Source organism: Tupaia chinensis, unplaced genomic scaffold (assembly GCF_000334495.1).
Source record: "Tupaia chinensis unplaced genomic scaffold, TupChi_1.0 Scaffold000315_1, whole genome shotgun sequence".
Lineage (NCBI taxonomy): Eukaryota > Metazoa > Chordata > Mammalia > Scandentia > Tupaiidae > Tupaia > Tupaia belangeri.
Window position 1 is genome coordinate 3,094,840 of NW_006159808.1, and position 19,731 is coordinate 3,114,570.

At 41.9% G+C, this 19,731-nt stretch overlaps 1 protein-coding gene across 3 annotated transcripts in view; it reads left to right on the forward strand.

Moving 5' to 3' along the window:
• The window catches only part of NPNT (nephronectin), a 68,720-nt gene that overhangs the window by 6,060 nt on the left and 42,929 nt on the right, over positions 1–19,731 (forward strand). The window contains exon 2 of one of the 3 annotated variants that reach the window (XM_014588870.2): positions 13,046–13,096. The exons of the other annotated variants lie outside the window; for them this stretch is intronic. The gene's annotated coding sequence lies outside the window, so the exon portion shown is untranslated. The remainder of the gene's footprint in view (positions 1–13,045; positions 13,097–19,731) is intronic. 3 annotated transcript variants of the gene reach the window in all.

A 19,731-nucleotide genomic window follows, 5' to 3' on the forward strand; every position in this document is an offset into this window, starting at 1 on the left:
CAAATTATCTAATTATTAGTTTCTACACTGCACAGGAAAAAGCTAATCGTTTTAAGAAGAGAATTTTGATTTGGAAAATGAAATATTTAAATTTCATGTTTTAGTTCTTACTCATACCAAGGCTCATAAACTCAGTCTTATAAATGGAATATGAGTTATTAATTTTTGGTCCCTACACTGCTCATTGACTTTCTATCTGTAGTAAAAAAGTTATATAGATTATACTTGTTTTTGATTATTTAGATTTTTGACTACTCTTTAACATAATCAAGAACAGGGCTGGACAGTGGCGTCGTGGGAACAACACCCTGAGGCTGAGCCCCGTGGAAAGGTCTGGGTGTGTGTCCAGGGACCTCCCTGATGTGCCAGGCCTGCGATCGGGACTGGCTGAAGTGGGGGATGGATCGTGACCTGGGAGTATACTGGGGGTGACTATCTCTGCGTCTCTCTGGCTTATAGAATAAAGAGAAGAAATAAACCTTTTTTCTTCTTCTTTTTTTTTTTTTAAATTTCCAAGGGTATATGCACTTGCCAGAGAAAGACAGAGAGGGAGGGAGAGGGAGGAGGCACCCGACAGTGGGTGTGGTCATGCTACAATCCCTTCTCCATCTCTCCACCCTGTTTGGATTTGGGGCATGTGTGCACATGCACCTGGCGTGTTTTTCAAGCTGCTAGCACCAAGATTCAAACCTTGGTTGGCCATGTGGGTTCTGGTTCCCATAACCAGTCAGTTACAGGGCTAGCCCAAAAGGAATAAACTAAATAAACCATATAATCAAGAGCAAATTGGGAATACTGGAATCTGCTTGAAGGTCTCACGTAGCGTCCGCCTGCAGCGAGGCTGTTCCTAATGAATGCCTTTCCGTCTGTGGTCCACAACGAGGGCAGTGGCCAGTGAACATGAGCCTGGAGTTTGTGCAGAAAGTGACTTCCTCAGACCTACACGTGGGCACCCAGGGTGAGCTGGGAGCCTTGGGAGTGAGGCGGGTGTGTCATGCTGTCCAGAGCCACATGGAAAATTGCTCACAGGTCCCGGGACTGGCTTAGTGGAGTTGAGCATGCTTCATTGTCCTGAGTTTACTAGCTTCTTCCCCTAATTTTGGAGTGAGAGTGTAGAAACAGTGGGGGTTTTTTGTTGTTGTTTGTTTATTTTTGATGGTAGAAATAAAAGCAAGGCAGTGGATAATTTTGTAGTTATCATTATTTTAGAGAGATTTTTGCTATAGGGCACATGCACTCATCAGAGAGACAGAAAGTGAGAAATCACCCCCGGGGGGGGGTGATGGCCATGCTGCAGTCTCCCCTCCAGTCTCCTCTCGGGATTTGGGGCACACATGCACATGTGCCTGGTGTGAGTTTTAAGCCACCAGGTCCAGCGACGTAACTGTTACCCATCTGCTGGTCCCTACCTTGTAATCATTTTTGACACTGAACCTGAATCCTCAAGTCCGTAGGAAGTAGTTTTTTTTTTTTTTTTTTTTTATTATCATCATAATCTTCTTTATATTACATTGGATTACATATAACTTTACAGTGTATTACATTGTTTTTTCAAAAGGGAATGCCATGCATGTCAGTCAGTACAGAGACATTAATCTCCCCACTTCAACATTCCATATCTTTTCTGTTTTCCCCAATCATTATTTTTATTATTCTAATTATTTTTATAAAACAGTCAATTGCTATTTCTCGTTTTGCTTGTAAAAATACTTTGCCCATCATGAAATACTTCTCAGCCCAATCCAGTTGAGAATACTATACATGTCATCATCAACAGTTGATAACCCCTGTTTCTCACTAATGTCCTGTCTCTCTATTGTTCACTTGCTATCTTTCTCTATCCTCTTCTCTTCACTTACCCCATTCCACACTGTCCTATTCTCATTAAGTACCTTCACTGTTTTTATGTCCTCCGAATTTTTGCTCTCTATTATAGAGTGCGGATAGTCGGTATATATTGAGTGGATACATACAATATCTTTCTTTCATAGCCTGGCTTGCTTCACTCAGCAATAGATCCTCCATATCTGACCATTTTCTATCAAATTCCAGGGTCTTGTTATTTTTTATGGCTGAGTAGTATTCCATAGAGTATATATACCACACTTTTCCAATCCATTCATCAGTTTGTGGACATTTAGGTTGGTTCCATGTCTTGGCAATTGTGAATAATGCTGCAATAAACATGGATGTGCAAGCACTTTTCTGACTGAGCGTTCTCCTGTCGTAGGAAGTAGTTTTTGACTAAGGTTATTCAACTACCACTTTCCTTGGAAGATTGTTTGAGAACACTATGTACTTTGGGTAACTTCAAGTGGTCCTGGAATGTAGGTTCTGAGCTAAAGTCCCTGTGCAGAAGCTTGACCTTTTCCGATAGGAATTTTGAGTGTGTGTAGTCTTCAATGTTAAGTTTCACAGGAATGACTTTGTTCCATCTTTCTTTCCCCAATTAGAACTGACCTTTATATAGTACCGTGAAGATCCACTGGTGGCCCGCATTCCTCTTCCGAAGTTAATCTGGGCTGGTGGACGTGTTAGTATTTCTCGGGCTGGAAGGTCAGCTCCTGTCTCTGCAAGTTCAGCTGTTAGGGCTGTCCTCAACATCCGTCATGGATGGACTGAGTGCACGCATGCTCACTCACACACACACACACACACACTTACACACGCTGGGACCAAGGAGGTGCCTCAGGCTCCAGACACAACAGTGTGTGTGCTACTTGGAAGCTTGTTGTTAAGCTTTAAAGAGTGCGGGTGTGCTCTCTCCCCACCTTGTACCAGCGTGATGGTCAGTGGGTGCAGCTTTTGTCTGTATAACGCGTGTTCTGTGTATTTCGAGTTCGTGGAATCCGCCACATGCCTTTAAGGCGGCAGTGGGGGGGGGCGCTCTCACGCAGGCTCTGCCAGGGAGCCCCTCAGGGGAGGTGTCATCACGGGCCTGAGCTGGCCTCCTGGTCTGGGAAAAGAAAGTGGCCTCGCCCAGCCTGCTGCCCCCCACACCACCTGCACACTCTGGCTCCTTCCTCACCAATTTTAGGCAGGTTTTAAAATTTTGTTCTCAGCAATCTTTTATACATATTAACTTATTTTGTAAGAAAAAATGCTTTCATTTTCTCAAATACCCTTCTCAGCACAACAAGGGTTAACAGTTTCTTGTGTACCTTTCAGAAATATCTTACGTACTTCTGGATCACTTCACGTACCCCCTCGCCCCGTTTTACAGTTGAACCGTGCCGTGTGCATGCCCTGCCCTGTTTTACAGTTGTACCGTGCTGTGTGCACTGCTGTGTGCTTGGCTGCCTCCTATCCCAACAGTGCACCTTGGAGGGCTTTATTCATTTTCTGTACAGGAAGAGCCTCCTTACTGGGTTTTTTCTTTTCTTTCTTTCTTTCTTTTTAATTGCCAGAAAGCATGTATGCTTGCCAAAGAGAGAGAGAGAGAGAGAGAGAGAGAGAGAGAGAGAGAGGGAAAGCACTCCCCGTGGGTGGCTCACATCGCGTTCCCTTCTCCTTTCCTCCGCGCTGTCAGCTTTGGGCATGGAAGCGCACCTGGTGGTTTTTTCAGATCCGAGCTGCAGCCGTGTGGGCTCTGGCTCCCTGTGCAGAGGGGCTTCCCGTGCTGTGGGCTGGCCCAGGATTAAGTTTGACCTGTGAACAGGTGGCACACACACTTGTAATTCGGACCAGCTGGCCAAGGCTGTCCCACTGGGGCGTAAAGAGTGGAATGGAAAGACAGGATGGCCGTGCAGACTTGGGCTTTGGGGTTCTACAGTGCCATCCCCTCTGATCTTTTGTGTACCGTGCTCTGGATCCTACTCTTGCCTAAGAAAGCCCTCTGACAAGTGAGTGAAGGTGCATCTGCTCCCGTCATTACTCTGACTCCCCTTGGACCAGAGCCTCTAGCTGAGGTTGGGAGGATGGGCGAGATTTGTCCGCTTGCCAGGGGCTTCCTCTGGCTTCCTGCTCACAGTTGCCCACTTTTGTATGGATGTGAGGTCTTTTTTCTTGTAGCAAAAATTCACACATTCTTTCAGCAATTGCTTAATTTATTGATCTTTTGTTACCTTCAGCCAAATTCTTATATCTATACAACACTGTGCTTTTTAGCAGACCCATGACCTATGAGAATGAGTATGTCAAAATCCGAGATTTGAATACCATTTTGGGGGGGATACCTGTTATGATCAAAATGTTGTCAGGAATTATTAAAGCATCATTATAACAATATACATTTTAATTTTTTTCTATTCTTTTTTTTTTTTTTTTTCAGCTTTTTGCTGTAGGGCATGTGTGCCCAAGGGAGAGAAAGAGAGGGAAAATGAGAAATCACTCCCCAGGGAGCATGGCTGCCCCACAATCCCTTCTTCTTCATTTTTCTCTTAGAATTTTGGTCAAGCACACACACTCGCAGTGTTATTTTCAAACTGCCCAGTCCCAGTCTCAAACTCTGCTGTTGGCCATGTGGGAGTCCAGTGCCTTTACCAGCAAGCCACCTGTTAGCTCCCACCAACATACTTTGTAAAAGTGACTTTAAAACTGTTGGACCATATCTTTTTATTTATTTATTTATTTATTATTTTTTTTTTGGAGAAGTTTTTGCTAGAGGGCACGCCAGAGAGAGAGACAGAAAGACAGAGAGACAGAAAGATAGAGAGACAGAAAGACAGAAAGCGAGAAATCACCCCCAAGGGGGAATGACCACGCTACAATCCCTTCTCCTCCATTTTCCTCTCGGGATCTTGGGCACGATGCACATGCGCCCAGTGTGAATTTAAGCCATCGGGTCCAGGACTAGAACCACGGTCGACTACATGGGAGTCCAGCGACATAGCCATTATGCTAACTGCTGGTCCCAGACTGTTACCTTTCTATTAGTTATTCTAATCTTTATCTTAATTATATCTACCTAAATAATCTTTTATTAAAAATAAGAAATGTATGCTTAAATATAAAAAGACACAGAGAGAGAAGGCAGTGAAGGTAAGTATTTCTAACTTTCCTATTTTTCTGACATCTAGTTTCACCCGCCACAGACAATCACTGTTTACTACTAACTTTGTAGAGATGTCTTTCTTTCTTTCTTCTTCTTCTTTTTTTTTTTTTGGTTTTTAATTTGCCAAAGGGCTCATGCACTTGCAGAGGGCAGGGGGGTGGGCAAGAAAGCACTCCCTATGAGGAATGGTCAAACTGTTGTGCAATCCCTTCTCCCTCTCTCCCTCCTTTGGGGACTTCGGACACACACCCATGCACCCAGCATGTTTTTCAAGCTTCTGGGTCTGGGATTCAAACCATGTGGTTGGCCATGTGGGAGCCAGCCCTCTAACCACCAGGGTATGGAATGGCCCCTTTGTTGAGTTTTCTAAACTTCTGCAAAATTTTCCTTTTTTCACAAAATAATAGCCTGAAGTACAAACTACCTCTTGCCTTTTTCATATAATATTACATTTTGGAGACCAGTCCTTATCTGTCCATGTAACTGTGACTCATCCCTTAGACAGCCACACGGGATACCATTCCATGGGTTTACCGCAGGGATCTGCACCATCCCCTGCTAAGGCACACTTAACGGATATCGATATATGAGCTCGTCAGTGCGTTCAATTTCATTTTACAGAATACGCAGCAATGACTATCTGTGTCATTGTCATGGTGACGTACCTTTAAATGTGGGGAATTATAGAGACATCCTGTTCCCATATCCACATAGTAACTGAAGAGCTCTCGTATTATTATAAATTTTCTGATGTAAAATATGTAATTGGAAGGAGAATAGAACCCAGCTAATATTACAGTATGGAAATCTTCATTTTCATCATTTTCTATTATTAGTTCCTTAGATGATACTTTAAACAATAAGTAAAATTGATTTCTTTATTTCTATTTATTTATGCTCTATGTTATTTGCAAAAGGATATGAAGTGGCTTCCAGGAATTCATGCAATAAAGGAGGAAAATGAAATTCTTAAGGGTGGGTCTGTCCGTGTCCTGGTGGCTAAGGCGGCTGGATCCCACATGACTGACCATGCCATTTTCAAGACCTGGTGGCTTGAAAAATACACTGGGCACATGCACGTAGGTACCCAAAGTCCCAAGAGGAGGGAGACATGGAGGCAGTGGGACTGTTGTTTGATCATCCCCCATAACTGGTGCCTTATTACTTTCCCTCTCTGTCTGCAGTGAGTGCTCATGCCTCTGAATTCACAGTTGCTAGAGGGATAAAAAGAAGGGGTAAAATAAAAGATCTTGAGAGGATGGTACACATATAAATGCCCTGGAATTCTAGGTATGACTGAGCTTCTAATAACAGGGAAAAAGGAAAGTAACCGCTCGTATCGTTCATGTTGTTGGGGAGAAAGCATCACTCATCCCTCTTCTGCGGTTGCGTGGGCAAGGGCTGGTGAACCCAGGAGCAGAGGAAGCCTTGACTAGCGGTCACTTCCCCAGAGCTTCTGGTTGTCACAGGTGTGCCCAGGAGACACCGCAGTGCTTCACTGCTGCCCTCCTTCCCCTGGATCACAGCGAGGGCTGCTTTGTAGAAGCCACGTAGCCTGCACAGCCTCTCCTTGGGGTGTGTGGGAAGGACTCTGCGTGTCACCTGCCAGTGCCTAACTCAGGTCTTCTCCTCGATTCTCGTGTGTTCCTGGAGCCCCGGGGCAGTGGAACCTGGAATCCTGATGCACATGTGCCCTAGGAGAATCTCTCAACACACAAACTAAAACAATTCTTTAAAAAGATGGCTCAGCGTGGGTCCCGAGAGGCACGCAGTCGGTAAGGGCCCCGTCTCCTGGGAAGAAGCAGAAGGAAGGTCTGTGAATACCTTTTCCTCAGAAACCAGCATGACTGTCTGACCTGTCGTCCTGTGTCAACCTGGAGGGAGGCCGAGGAGCTAGCACGGCCAAGGCCGAGACTTGCCTCTTCTTCCTGGGGACAAGTAATGATCGGTTCTCAAAGATAACATAATACTGCGCTGTTAGAAAAGCCGTGACGCACTTTTGCATAGAATGTAGAAAAATCCATCATGACTTTTCCGACGACCCAGTAGAATATAGACAAGATAATTTGACTTGAAAAGATTTCAAAGTGCTATCAATTAGCTACGATCATAGAAAAATACCAGTAGCAGAGGCCTAAAGTGTTCTAAATTCTCCAGAACTGACATCCATTTCCTATTACAGCATCCTCTGATCACAAGGTTAGGATTGCTTTTTGTAGATTTTTTTTTTAAGAGATTTTCACTATAGGGCGCATACACTCGCCAGACAGAGAGAGACAGAAAGCGAGAAATCGCCCCCCAGGGGGGATGGCCACGCTGCAATCCCTTCTCCTCCAGTCTCCTCTTGGGATCTTGGGCACGCACGCACACGCACCTGGCGTGAGTTTTAAGCCACTGGGTCCAGGACGCGAACTGCGGTCGACTACGTGGGAGTCCAGCGACATAGCCATTATGCTAACTGCTGGGGAACTGTCATCACAGTTCATGTTTGTGCTCATGTACATCAAAGAAAGAAAGAATCAGCAATTCCTGGCTTTATGCTTATTTTGCCAAAAACAATGTTGCTTTAAAAAAAGAACAAAAAAAAAAAAAACCAAAACTTTAGCCTTATTTTCTTATATCAGAGTTCTCAAATTCAGTTTCCATGAAAGTTCCCTAAATGGTCAAAGGTGTGTGTTTTTAAATTTACAAAAAATCATTCCATGGCTAGACTGCCCAGACAGAAACTTCCTCCCACCCGAAGTATTTTTCCACAGGCTTTGGTATTGTATTTTATTGCAGTGTTCAGATTTTGTAGGGACTTGGTGGTTCTCTGCATGTGCTTGTACACCAACAAATAGCAAAGCCTCCGAGCCCTAGTGCAAACACACACACTGTTCGCTCAGTGTCGGTTTACTGTAACCGCTGTTCAGGGTTGGTTTCACGTCATGTATACTACTGTGGGAAAAGTTTTTACCAGATAAACTGTCTCAAGTTCACGTGATTACCTAAATATGTCAGGTATTTCATGTAATTTATGGTGCTGTCAAGGTTCTTTGACCCTTGGATTGAGGGTTTTTGTTTTGTTTTGTTTTTTTTCTGAGAGAGATTTTTGCCATAGGGTGTATGGCTTGTCAGAGAGACAGAAAGTAAGAAATCACCCTCTGGCGGAACCGCCACGTTGCAATCCCCTCTCTTCCATTCTCCTCTTGAGATTCTGGGCACACATGCACTTGCGCCCGGCATGAGTTTTAAGCTGCTAGGTCTGGGACTTGAACCGTGGTCGACTATGTGGGAGTCCAGAGATGCAGCCATTACACCATCTGCTGGTCCGTGGATTGAGTTTTAAAATCAGATGAAAAGATTCAGGTATCTTGGTATTTATGTATGGCTAGGAGTTAAGCCATTCTAATGTTTCATTTCCTAAGTCAGGAATGTTTTTTGAAGTAATTATTTTTTGGGAAGAAAATTATAAATTTCTTCCTGAATTATAAAATTAGGAAGAACTAATGGGTAGATTTGTGAAATGTCATGTGCTGTAGCCTTGTGTTGAGGTCTGATGAGTGCCTATGGCTTTAATGCTTAAAAAATGCTACACTGAGAGCCAAGATCATCCAGATTCTTAACACGCTGCTCACAGGGTCTGTCGCCCTGGATCTTGATGTTGGAAATGCAGGGACCTTGATACTTGTCTGCAGATAGAGTTTGCCAAGCTAATACTAACTTTTTTGATAATGAAAAAACATAACGTGAATTTAAAGTTGGGTTATGAAAACTTGTTATGACTTTTTCTAGCCAACGGCCGGGGTCAAAGGTACAGAGCGCTGTCATGGAAAGACCTCTCCTTTCATGCGTGTGCTCACCTCTGTCATCTGTAGGGAAGGCCATTGTCCTGCTGTCTGTATGCTCACGAGGCTGTGTCCTCTGGCCTCAGTCATGGGGAACTGCATCTGCCATCTTAGTCTTAATAACATGTTATTATTATTATTATTTTTTCCCCAACCGTTCTACTTAGCTCAACATCTGAGCGTTTTATAGTCTTCCAGTAAACGAAACTATCTCTGAGAAGATAGGCGTACCTTTAAATAAGACAAAGGTTTGCCCTTCAGGTTTCTTAGCCCTCGTTTTCTTTAACACTGTCCAAAGCCCAAGACAAATCCATAAACTTGTGATCCAAAGCTGGCTCTTTGGGCCAGCAGGTGGTGTGGGGGTTAAGATGCTAGATCCCACATAACTGGCTAGGGTTCAAGTCTTGGACTCGGAGGCTTGAAAATTATGCCAGTCACATGTGCTTGCGTGTCCAAAATCCCAAGAAGAGACTGGAGAAGAAAGGATTATGACATGGCCATCCCCGCTGGCGGGTGCTATCTCACTCTTCCCCAAGCTCTGTCTCTCTCTGGCGAGTGTACGTGCCCTATAGCGAATGAATGAAAGAAGAAAGAAAAACAGTCCTTAATTCTCTGTTCTGAGTGAGTCACAATTTCATCAAATCGACAGAGCGCTTATTGATTTTAGCCACCTCTAGTAAAGTGCATGATATCACTGAGAGCCCTGGGTAACCGAAGCAGCTCGATTGCGGAAATTGCCGGAGAGGGTTGTAGAGTTGTGAGCTGTGGCCACGGTGGCCACGGAGTGGTGTGTGTTAACCACTGAGGCACGGAGGCCAAGAGACACAGACTGCCAGGACAAAATAGGCAGCGTTTCCTATGTCGTGTCATTAAGGGACCTCTCAAGGACTTCCCGTTGCGGGGTTTATGCTAGGCAAGTAGTTAGGGCGTTGGGTTTTGGCAGCTTTCACAGAAATTGTGGTGAGGGTTACTTAATAAATGTACTTAGCCCTCAGTAGAGAATAGACCCCACACACTTCTTGGAAGTTATCTATTCCAGATTGAGCATGACTTTGATTTAAAATTCGGTGTTGTATAGTTTACAAATACAAAATTTGAAGGATGGCACATGATCGAAAACGTTATGCTAGCGTTCTTCACAAGTGTACCAAAAAGTACACTAAATGTATGTTTTGTCTAATTTATGTTAAGTAGGAAAAGTGTGCCCAATCATCACGTATTATAGGAGGAAAATAAACTGTACAGAACTGTTTGGTGGCTAGTTAGAAAATAATGATGTTTGCTATTCTTTGAGTTGTTTGATCTTTGTTTAAAATAATTTGAAATTTTTTCCTGATAAATTCAATTATTCGACATTGGCAATTGAAGAATATTAAAGAAACGGTATCCTTTTATATTTCCTTCTTATCCATAAACACAGTCATATACAATTTTCTTACTATGTGATCCAGAATGTAACTTGCTATTTTTGGTTTGATTTTGTGCAGCAGGCAAGAAAAGTAATTCCTGGGCCAGCAGGTGGTGTGGGGGTTAAGATGCTAGATCCCACATAACTGGCTAGGGTTCAAGTCTTGGACTCGGAGGCTTGAAAATTATGCCAGTCACATGTGCTTGCGTGTCCAAAATCCCAAGAAGAGACTGGAGAAGAAAGGATTATGACATGGCCATCCCCGCTGGCGGGTGCTATCTCACTCTTCCCCAAGCTCTGTCTCTCTCTGGCGAGTGTACGTGCCCTATAGCGAATGAATGAAAGAAGAAAGAAAAACAGTCCTTAATTCTCTGTTCTGAGTGAGTCACAATTTCATCAAATCGACAGAGCGCTTATTGATTTTAGCCACCTCTAGTAAAGTGCATGATATCACTGAGAGCCCTGGGTAACCGAAGCAGCTCGATTGCGGAAATTGCCGGAGAGGGTTGTAGAGTTGTGAGCTGTGGCCACGGTGGCCACGGAGTGGTGTGTGTTAACCACTGAGGCACGGAGGCCAAGAGACACAGACTGCCAGGACAAAATAGGCAGCGTTTCCTATGTCGTGTCATTAAGGGACCTCTCAAGGACTTCCCGTTGCGGGGTTTATGCTAGGCAAGTAGTTAGGGCGTTGGGTTTTGGCAGCTTTCACAGAAATTGTGGTGAGGGTTACTTAATAAATGTACTTAGCCCTCAGTAGAGAATAGACCCCACACACTTCTTGGAAGTTATCTATTCCAGATTGAGCATGACTTTGATTTAAAATTCGGTGTTGTATAGTTTACAAATACAAAATTTGAAGGATGGCACATGATCGAAAACGTTATGCTAGCGTTCTTCACAAGTGTACCAAAAAGTACACTAAATGTATGTTTTGTCTAATTTATGTTAAGTAGGAAAAGTGTGCCCAATCATCACGTATTATAGGAGGAAAATAAACTGTACAGAACTGTTTGGTGGCTAGTTAGAAAATAATGATGTTTGCTATTCTTTGAGTTGTTTGATCTTTGTTTAAAATAATTTGAAATTTTTTCCTGATAAATTCAATTATTCGACATTGGCAATTGAAGAATATTAAAGAAACGGTATCCTTTTATATTTCCTTCTTATCCATAAACACAGTCATATACAATTTTCTTACTATGTGATCCAGAATGTAACTTGCTATTTTTGGTTTGATTTGTTTTCAGCTCTTTGTTTAAATTGTACCTGGTTTCGTTTTTCTATTTTAAAAAATGTGTCAATATCAGGATATGGTGAGTTCTTTTAAAATTCACAACAAAAAACCCCAGAATATTAATTTGTTGTAAACCTAGTCAATGTTAAAAAAATGGCTAGCAAACAAATGTCTTTAAAAAATACTGAGCAGTCCCTTTTGGCCGGAACCGCCATCTTCCAGTAATTAACCAAAATGAGGAACACAAAGGGAAAGAGGAGAGGCAAAGACATTAAGGGAATGGGTACTGTTCAAAAAGGAATGCCCCACAAATGTTACCATGGCCAAACTGGAAGAGTCTACAATGTTACCCAGCATGCTGTTGGCATTGTTGTGAACAAACAAGTTAAGGGCAAGATTCTTGCCAAGAGAATCAATGTGCTAAACATTCTAAGAGCAGAGATAGCTTCCTAAATTGTGTGAAGGAAAATGACCAGAAAAAGAAAGAACCCAAAGAGAAAGGTACCTGGGTTCAATTAAAGTGCCAGCCTGCTCCACCCAGAGGAGCACACTTTGTGAGAACCAACGGAAAGGAGCCTGAGCTACTGGAACCTATTCCCTATGAATTCATGGCATGATGGGTGTTAAAAATAAACTAATCTGTGGTCTATAAAAAAAAAATAAATACTGAGCAGTCATTCTGGATCAATAGCTAAATTATTGCTTCAGTGATTCAAATTGGACTTATCATTTTTTTCTGATATTTCTCCCAAAAAAGCTCCATTTTCTTTCTTTTAAACTGTACAAATAAACACACAAGTTTTAAGTGAGTGTGGATATTTTATTCCTTAAGGAGAGGAGGCATTAATCCAGAAGAGAAGTAACAAAATCACTTCGTCCTTCCTCGAGGATCTCTGGGCTGCTTGATGGCTGACATGATTAGTGGTGTGTCAAGTTTCTGCCCTTTACTTTCATCAAACTGGGTCATTTATGAATCTACAAGCTAAAAGCCTGAGCTTTCAAGGTAATTCTTGTTGCTATTGACAACCAAAGCAACCTTGCAGGAAGAGAGTATTGTCAAAGCAAAGGAAATGTTAATGTTTTCTCCCTAAAACTGGAGAGCAAAGGGAAGCCATGTGTAGAAAACAGGTAAGTCGAGATGCATCCGTTCACAATTACCAGTCTGGGTAACTCATTGATCCAAAGTTTTAATTTCTTTTCAGATATCTTGTCCAACATTCACTTAAATAAAAGGATACTGTCTCTACGAACCAAAAATTAATATTCCGAATATGAATTGGATGGGAAGATGCCGTGTCATAGAAGGCTGAGATACTTGAATTTAGAATTTGAACTGCAGAAGAATAGCATAACTTCAATTATTGGTTAATATTTTTGTTACAAAATGTTTTTTAATAACAAAATGGTGACTAAAATATTACTATTTTAAACATGTCCTAGATTTTTTTTTTTTGTTTCAGAAAAGCACTGAAAGTTGAATATGTGTAAGTCTCCGGGAATGTAACAAGTTGATAAATACCCAAGTCCAGCCTCCTTACAGAGAAAAGATCTGGAATTTCTTTATTTGGACATTTGTTTTGCAGCTTTCTACGTCTTAAGGCAGAGAATAGCCAGGATAAGGTGCCAGCTCAAAGGTTAGATGAACATATTTCTTGAAATAATTTTGGCTAATCTACATCGTGAAAGGCATAACTTCTAAATAATAACTTTATAAAGGTATAAACAAAACTTAATATTAGTTGTGTTTTTAAGTTGCTTTTTTGGGGGACACTATATTCTTTAAAGATGTGCTTATTCTGTTTATAATTGTACTAAGTTACATTCGGCTATTACATTAAACTTTTCCCTTTCAGTTTATATTTCTTTCTCCTACTTTATGAATCTAATAAATTGACCTACATTCTAACCTAAAGGACAGTTTATAATTTTAATACTTAAAGAAGCAAATATAAAAAACAGTCTACCAAATGAAATTACTAATACCAGCCTATCATTAACCTGAGGGAATTATATTTCATGTTCATTAATTCTCCCTGGAGCAAGTCAGGTAAGAAATATTTCTGTTGTATGAAATATACAAGCTGTTAAAATAGCACCTGTGAATGTTCATGCTGTTGTTTTGGTACATAAAGAGGTTTTTGTCTAAAATAGTTTTTGGCTGAATAATGTCACTTAACAAATCATCCTATGACATGTTAGTGGAAAATTTTGGTGAAGTATATGAAATTCTAATGGTTAATGAAATTCTTGCCAGGAAGACATTACATTTTAAACTGATTGATCAAAGATAATGTCACATGCCATAGGAAAAAACCTTTTATTTATTATTTTTATTTTTAGAAGTTTTTGCCTTAGGGCATGTAAACTCACTGGAGAGAGAGAGAGAGAGAGACAGTGAGAGGGACAGGTGAGAAATCACCCCCCAGAGGGGATGGCCACACTGCCTTCTCTTCTCCATTCTCCTCCCAGGATCTTAGGCGTACATGCCCATATGCTGGTGGGATTTTCAAGCCACCACTCCAGGACTCGAACCAAGGTGGTGGGCCATGTGGGAGTCCAGCGATGTAACTGCTACACCATCTGCTGGAGCCATAGAAAAATATTTAAGGTACAATTCTAACAAAAACATTTGGGAATAAAATTGATAGTGCTAGAGACAAAAGTCAAGGGATTTCTTCACGTCGGAGCTCAAATGCTTTTCCCTCTGTGTCATCCTGACTTTTAGACAGGAACTCTCTCACTACAGTAGTTACAGCCTTCCTCAGAGCCGTCCCCTGCGCCCTGCGTGGTGGTTTGTGGGGCTGTGTCAGGTTCTGCTGGACTGCCAGCTCCGGGGAGGTGGGACTGTCTTGCCCGTCCCTAGCCCAGGGCAGCACCCTCTGAGAAGCCCGTTCCAGTGCAGGGGAACACACGTTAGAAGGTGGAAGGGCATTTCTATACATAATGGGAGACGAAGAAGAGCAGGAGGTCACTTTAGTAAACGACTGTGGTTTTCGGGAGAGGTGGTTTACTGGGAAATGAACAGGTTTAAATTCGTCTGCCTCTCCTATGACCTTATTGCATATCGTAGGTTTTAACTTTTGCTCAGAGTTCTAAAAAGAGATGAATTTACACACTCAAAAACACACAAATGTAATCATATGCCATCTGCTGCTGACAGCCCATGGATTGTTCCTGATTGGGGTGGAATCGGATTCTCTGAGTGCAGGCTCTGTAGGCTGACAAGGCTGGCCCTTGCCTCAGAAGGGCTGTTTGCATGGAGACGGCGTCTCTGGGGACCGCTCTGGTGTTCTCAGACCCTCTTCTGCTCCACGCCTTCTGGCCGCTCTGGTATTACACGCTCCAACCAGAAGGCCGTTGACACGTCCACAGGGCCGATTCCCACTCATTGTCTAGATTCAGCTCCCGTTTCTGCTTGAAAGTCTTCCTTGGCATCTTTCCTGCCCCTGCCTCCCTGCAGAGAAATTCCTTCTGTCTTTCAACACCTTGCACCCGTCCTGTCTGCCCGCCAGGAGATCATACACTATTACAGAGCAGGGACTGTGTATTTAAGGAGCTCAAACTCCCCTGGGAGACTAGATAAGAAAAGTAGCCATGAAAATTCAGTGTGAGATACATACACGTGAATGCAAAATTACGTACTTTGCGACAGAAGTCTGCACGGAGACTCCCGAAAGTACCGAGCAGGGCTACCCAGCCAGCTGGCGGGCGGAAGTCTCGGAGGCGGTAATGGTGACCTGAGTATCGAGCCTGTCTTAGATGCTAGCCCAGCGGACAAGGGTGTGGGACGGCATGCCGCCAGGAAGTGTCGAGGTGTTAGAGGGTACCGGATGTCCTGTTTGCTCTTTCCTGGGAACTGCGACTAGCTGGAGTCTTGGTGGCTGTGGTTGGAGATGAGGCTGGTGGGATAGGCACGAGTCGAGTCATGAAATGCAGTTTTAATGCCATACTGTGTTTGTGAACTAGCACGATGGGCTCAGTAAGCATGATGGGGGCCAAGGAACAAGCACAAGGGGAGTGTGACTCGTGAAATCGTGGGCCGGTGGGGTGGGCAGCGAGGCCCACGTGGAGTCCACAGTGCTGCAAACAGCAAGGCTGTGGGCCATCACTGACTTAACCAGTCTCTTAGGGAAGGGCGCGTAGGTTGTTTCAAATTATGCTTACAGTTATCAGATAATTTTGGATCAATTCACGTTTTCCTTAAAAAAAAAAAAAAAAAGCCGGAAGGCCACACATCATTTTTTTAATTAATTAATTTATTTTACAGTCTTTCGCTGAATGTCATCACAGTGTACAAAGTATAATTCCCATTCAGAATATACTGTCTAGTGGCTTAGTCACACATGTTATCATCAACAAATAATTTTCCATTTCTTATTTCTTGTATATATTTTTACCCTTATTTCTTACCCTCTGCCATCTCCTACCCTCCTCCCACACTGTCTCTGATATCTGCAGTTGCTTTCCATTCCTTTTTAATTTTTCCCCACATTTCATTGATTCACAAAATATCTTAATTAATCTAAATAGTTTTAATAGCAGGTTCAGCTGATATATACATATCTGTGAACATATGTTGACTTTAGCCATCAGACTGTGAGTAGAATGGATGGACTATAAAGTAGCACCTAGCTGAGGCTATCTAGCTTACTGTGGCTATTAAATAGGTGTTTTTTAAATATATTTTTTTAATTTCAAGAAAGACAGTTTTAGCTTTAATAAATCAAAATCAAAAAATGTTAAGGGAACTTTGCTTGAGACCTAAAGCCAGGAAATAGGTTAGGATTCTGTTCAAATGGTAGGTACATGGCCCTGTCCACAACTCAGGAGAAGACCAAACGCCTTAGTTCTGGAAAACAAAGCGTAGAAGATCAGTCATGTTTTAGTCAAAAGTCATACAATTCTGTTTTACCAGTTTAGACTCATGTGCTTTATCTATCTTCTATTGTGGTCTGATCTCTCCATTTAAATCCTGGAGGATAACGTTCACCTCTGGACTTGGCCCTACCATTAAGCTGGCCCTTTTCTTAGTTGTGTTTGAACTTCTATTTCTGTGGGTCTGACTTTAGTTTTCCTGATACAGCGCTCTCTTCAGAACTTCTTGGAGAATTGGTCTGGTGTCCGTAAATTCTTTCAGGTTTTGTTTATCTGAGAATGTTCTTGTCTTCTCTTCCCGTGTGAAGGATAATCTTGCCGGATATAGTATTCTGGGTTGAAAATTATTTTTTACTCAAGACTTTCAGTATACTTTCCCGTTCTTTCCTTGCTTGCATTGTTTCCGATGAGAGGTCCCCTGTTAGCCTGATGGGATATCCTTTCTGGTAACTCGATGTTTATCTTGCCAATCTTAGTATCTTGTCTTTGTGGTTTTGGTTAATCTGGCTATAATGTGTCATGGAGAAGATCTTGGGTTGATCCTATTTGAAGTCCTTTGTATTTCTTGGGGAGGGATCTTTCTTTGAATGCCTCTCTAGGTTTGGAAAGTTTTATTCCAGTATTTCATGGAATAGATAAGCAATGCTCTTATTAGTCTCCTCACCTTCTGGGATACTTATCACCTGGATGTTTGGATGTGTGATGGGATCTAGTATATTATTCTCATTTTTGGAGGACTATTCTCTAAGTATTTGTGGTGGATTTTACTAGTCCAGCGATCCTGTCTTCTATATCTGAGATTTGATTTTCTGTATGATCTAGTCTGCTTTTAATACTCTCAAGTGAGGTTTTGACTTCCTGTATTATAGCCCTCATCCCCAACAGTTCCATTTGATTCTTTTTTGTGGTGTGTATTTCCTTTTTCAGCTCTCGCAAGAATTTCTTCACCTCCTGGAACTTGTCAGCTCCTTTCTCCTGCCTCTTCTGGAGTTCATTGTCTCTCTTCCCTTCCATTCCTGTTAGCTTTGTCACTATGAATATTCTAAACTCTTTTTCAGACATTTCTCTGAGTTCCATTGTACTGCCTGTGGATGAAGAGGAGGTATTTTTCCTTCGGGGGAGAGGGATTTTCTTGGTTTCTCACATTTCTTGTGCCTCTGTGGTGATTTCTGGTCATCTGATGGGTTACTTGTTTCTTCCTCATTTCTAGAAGTTCAGTCTGGGTGTTCATAGGCATGCAGGAGGAGGTGATCTGCAAACTCTTTGCCGTTCCATTTTCCTCCTTTTTATGTGGCAGATTCAGTGGGAATTGAGGAATATGTTGGCCCTACTAGTATTCGGATGCTTGGCTACGGTTCACTTAGATCTGTCTAGTCAGTGTGTGGAGACTGAGCTGCAAAGTGATGAGGTAAAAGACAAAGGATAAGAAAACAGAGAAAGAGAAAAAAAAGAAAAAACAATAAATTTATTTATTTATTTATTTATTTATTTTTACAAAGAAAACCCAAAAAACAAAAAATGAGAACCATGTGGTATTTATTTATTTATTTATTTATTTATACAAAGAAAACCCAAAAAACAAAAAGTGAGAACCATGTGCACTTGCACACCACAGGAAAGAACTAGATTTCAGTTCCTGCCCTTTATTCTTCTCCTGAATGGGAGGAGGGAAATGGGGATTATTAACAAGATAAAGGAGGATTTCAGAGCCAAGAAAATACTTTACCTAAAAAAACTAAAAAGAAAAGAAAAGAAAAGAAAAATGAAAAGACAGAGACAGAGAGACAGAAAGAGACAGAGAGGCAGAGAGAAGGATAGAGGGGGCTCTACCAGGGTGAATTCCCAGCAGAAAGTCTTCATTTCTCTTATTCCCTGAAACCACTAGATCTCAGTTCCCATGGAGGACTCAGTCTTCTTCCAGGGCCTCACATCTTATTAGTCTATGTAGTTAGAAAGTTGGTTTCATTATTTAAATAGTTCACGGACAGCACAACTCATTACCAGTCAGTGATTCTTTCAAACAAGGATTGAGGTTGCTGAGAGAGTGATGATATTTGCATGAACATTTCCTGGCCTTTTGTGAAGGAGATTCCTCAGTAAGCCTGCTCAGAATCAGAGCGTTATGTCTTGAAAACAAAGATGATGTTTTTCAACTGAGAGTTATGTTGTAAATATTCTACTCTATCCTGATGGAATCTTACATTATGAAATAAAGTATCTTGTAAATTTTTTGAAAGTTAAAAAATATTTTCTTTAGCAAGACTTTTTTGAAAATCCTTTCCTAGACTTCTGCCTCTCCTCATCCGACTCACCTGCGGTGGGTGAGGGTCTGACCTCATCGACTTCGGTATTTCCAGTTCTCGACACGGTCCTCAGACCCTGGAGCTTTTCCTCTTGGCCATTCTCATAATCCTCATTGTAACAAGCACTTCCATGAGCACCTCCTAAGTCGGTCCTGTTCTAAGTACTTCCGAGTACTGCGTTTTCTCAGGTAGTCGTCCCGATAAACCGGTGCCTTAGTTCCATCTGAACCTCGTGGGTTTACTGTTCTGTAAGTAAACAGTGGCCGCCCTGGCAGGCTCCCCCACTCTGGACCATTCTCTTGCTTTTCGCCGTGGAATGTGTGCTCTTGCCTCACTGCCAGCCCTGCACTGTGTGCCCGACTTACAGGAACCAGGAGGAGACAGCGTCCTCGCCCTCGCCGCCCAGCAGACAGCAACACCTTCTGACCTGCTCTTAACGCCTGTTTGGCCTTCACCCAAATTCCACAATGAAAACAGAAAGAAAAAGTTAGAATTCCAAGTAAACCCAAAATGACTGGTGCTCAGAGGAACGTTTTTTCAGTGGAAGGGGATCGTGATCAATTCCGATTAGTAAAAGCTCAAGATGCAGACGTGTAGATCTGCCTTTGGGCTACTTCAGGAGTTAAAAGTTAAATAGATAAAAAATAGATACTTGAGAAATTTATCTGGATTGAATATCCCGAAAGGCAAAAGTAAAGTAAGGTATTGCCAGACAGCATCATATGAACCAGAAACCCTTATTTATTTTAATTTCATGTTCTAAATTACTGTCGATTGATTGATCTTGACTATAGTTTGGGATTAGTTAAATTCTTAACTATTATAATGTTAAATTCGTAAAATGTGAGACCCGAAGCAAAAGAAAAAAATTCTAAATGTACTAATACTTCAAAAGAGATTACAGTTTTATACGTTGTTAGTGGTGCGATCTAGTTTCTGGATAAAACAAACAGCAGAGGAAAGAGATTATTTTATTTTAAAATATTCTGGCAGGTTACTTTAGTTTCTTGAAATATATATTCTGTTCTTAACTGCAACTTTTCTGGATATATTCCATTCTTTTTTTTTTTGGAGAGGTTTTCACTATAGGG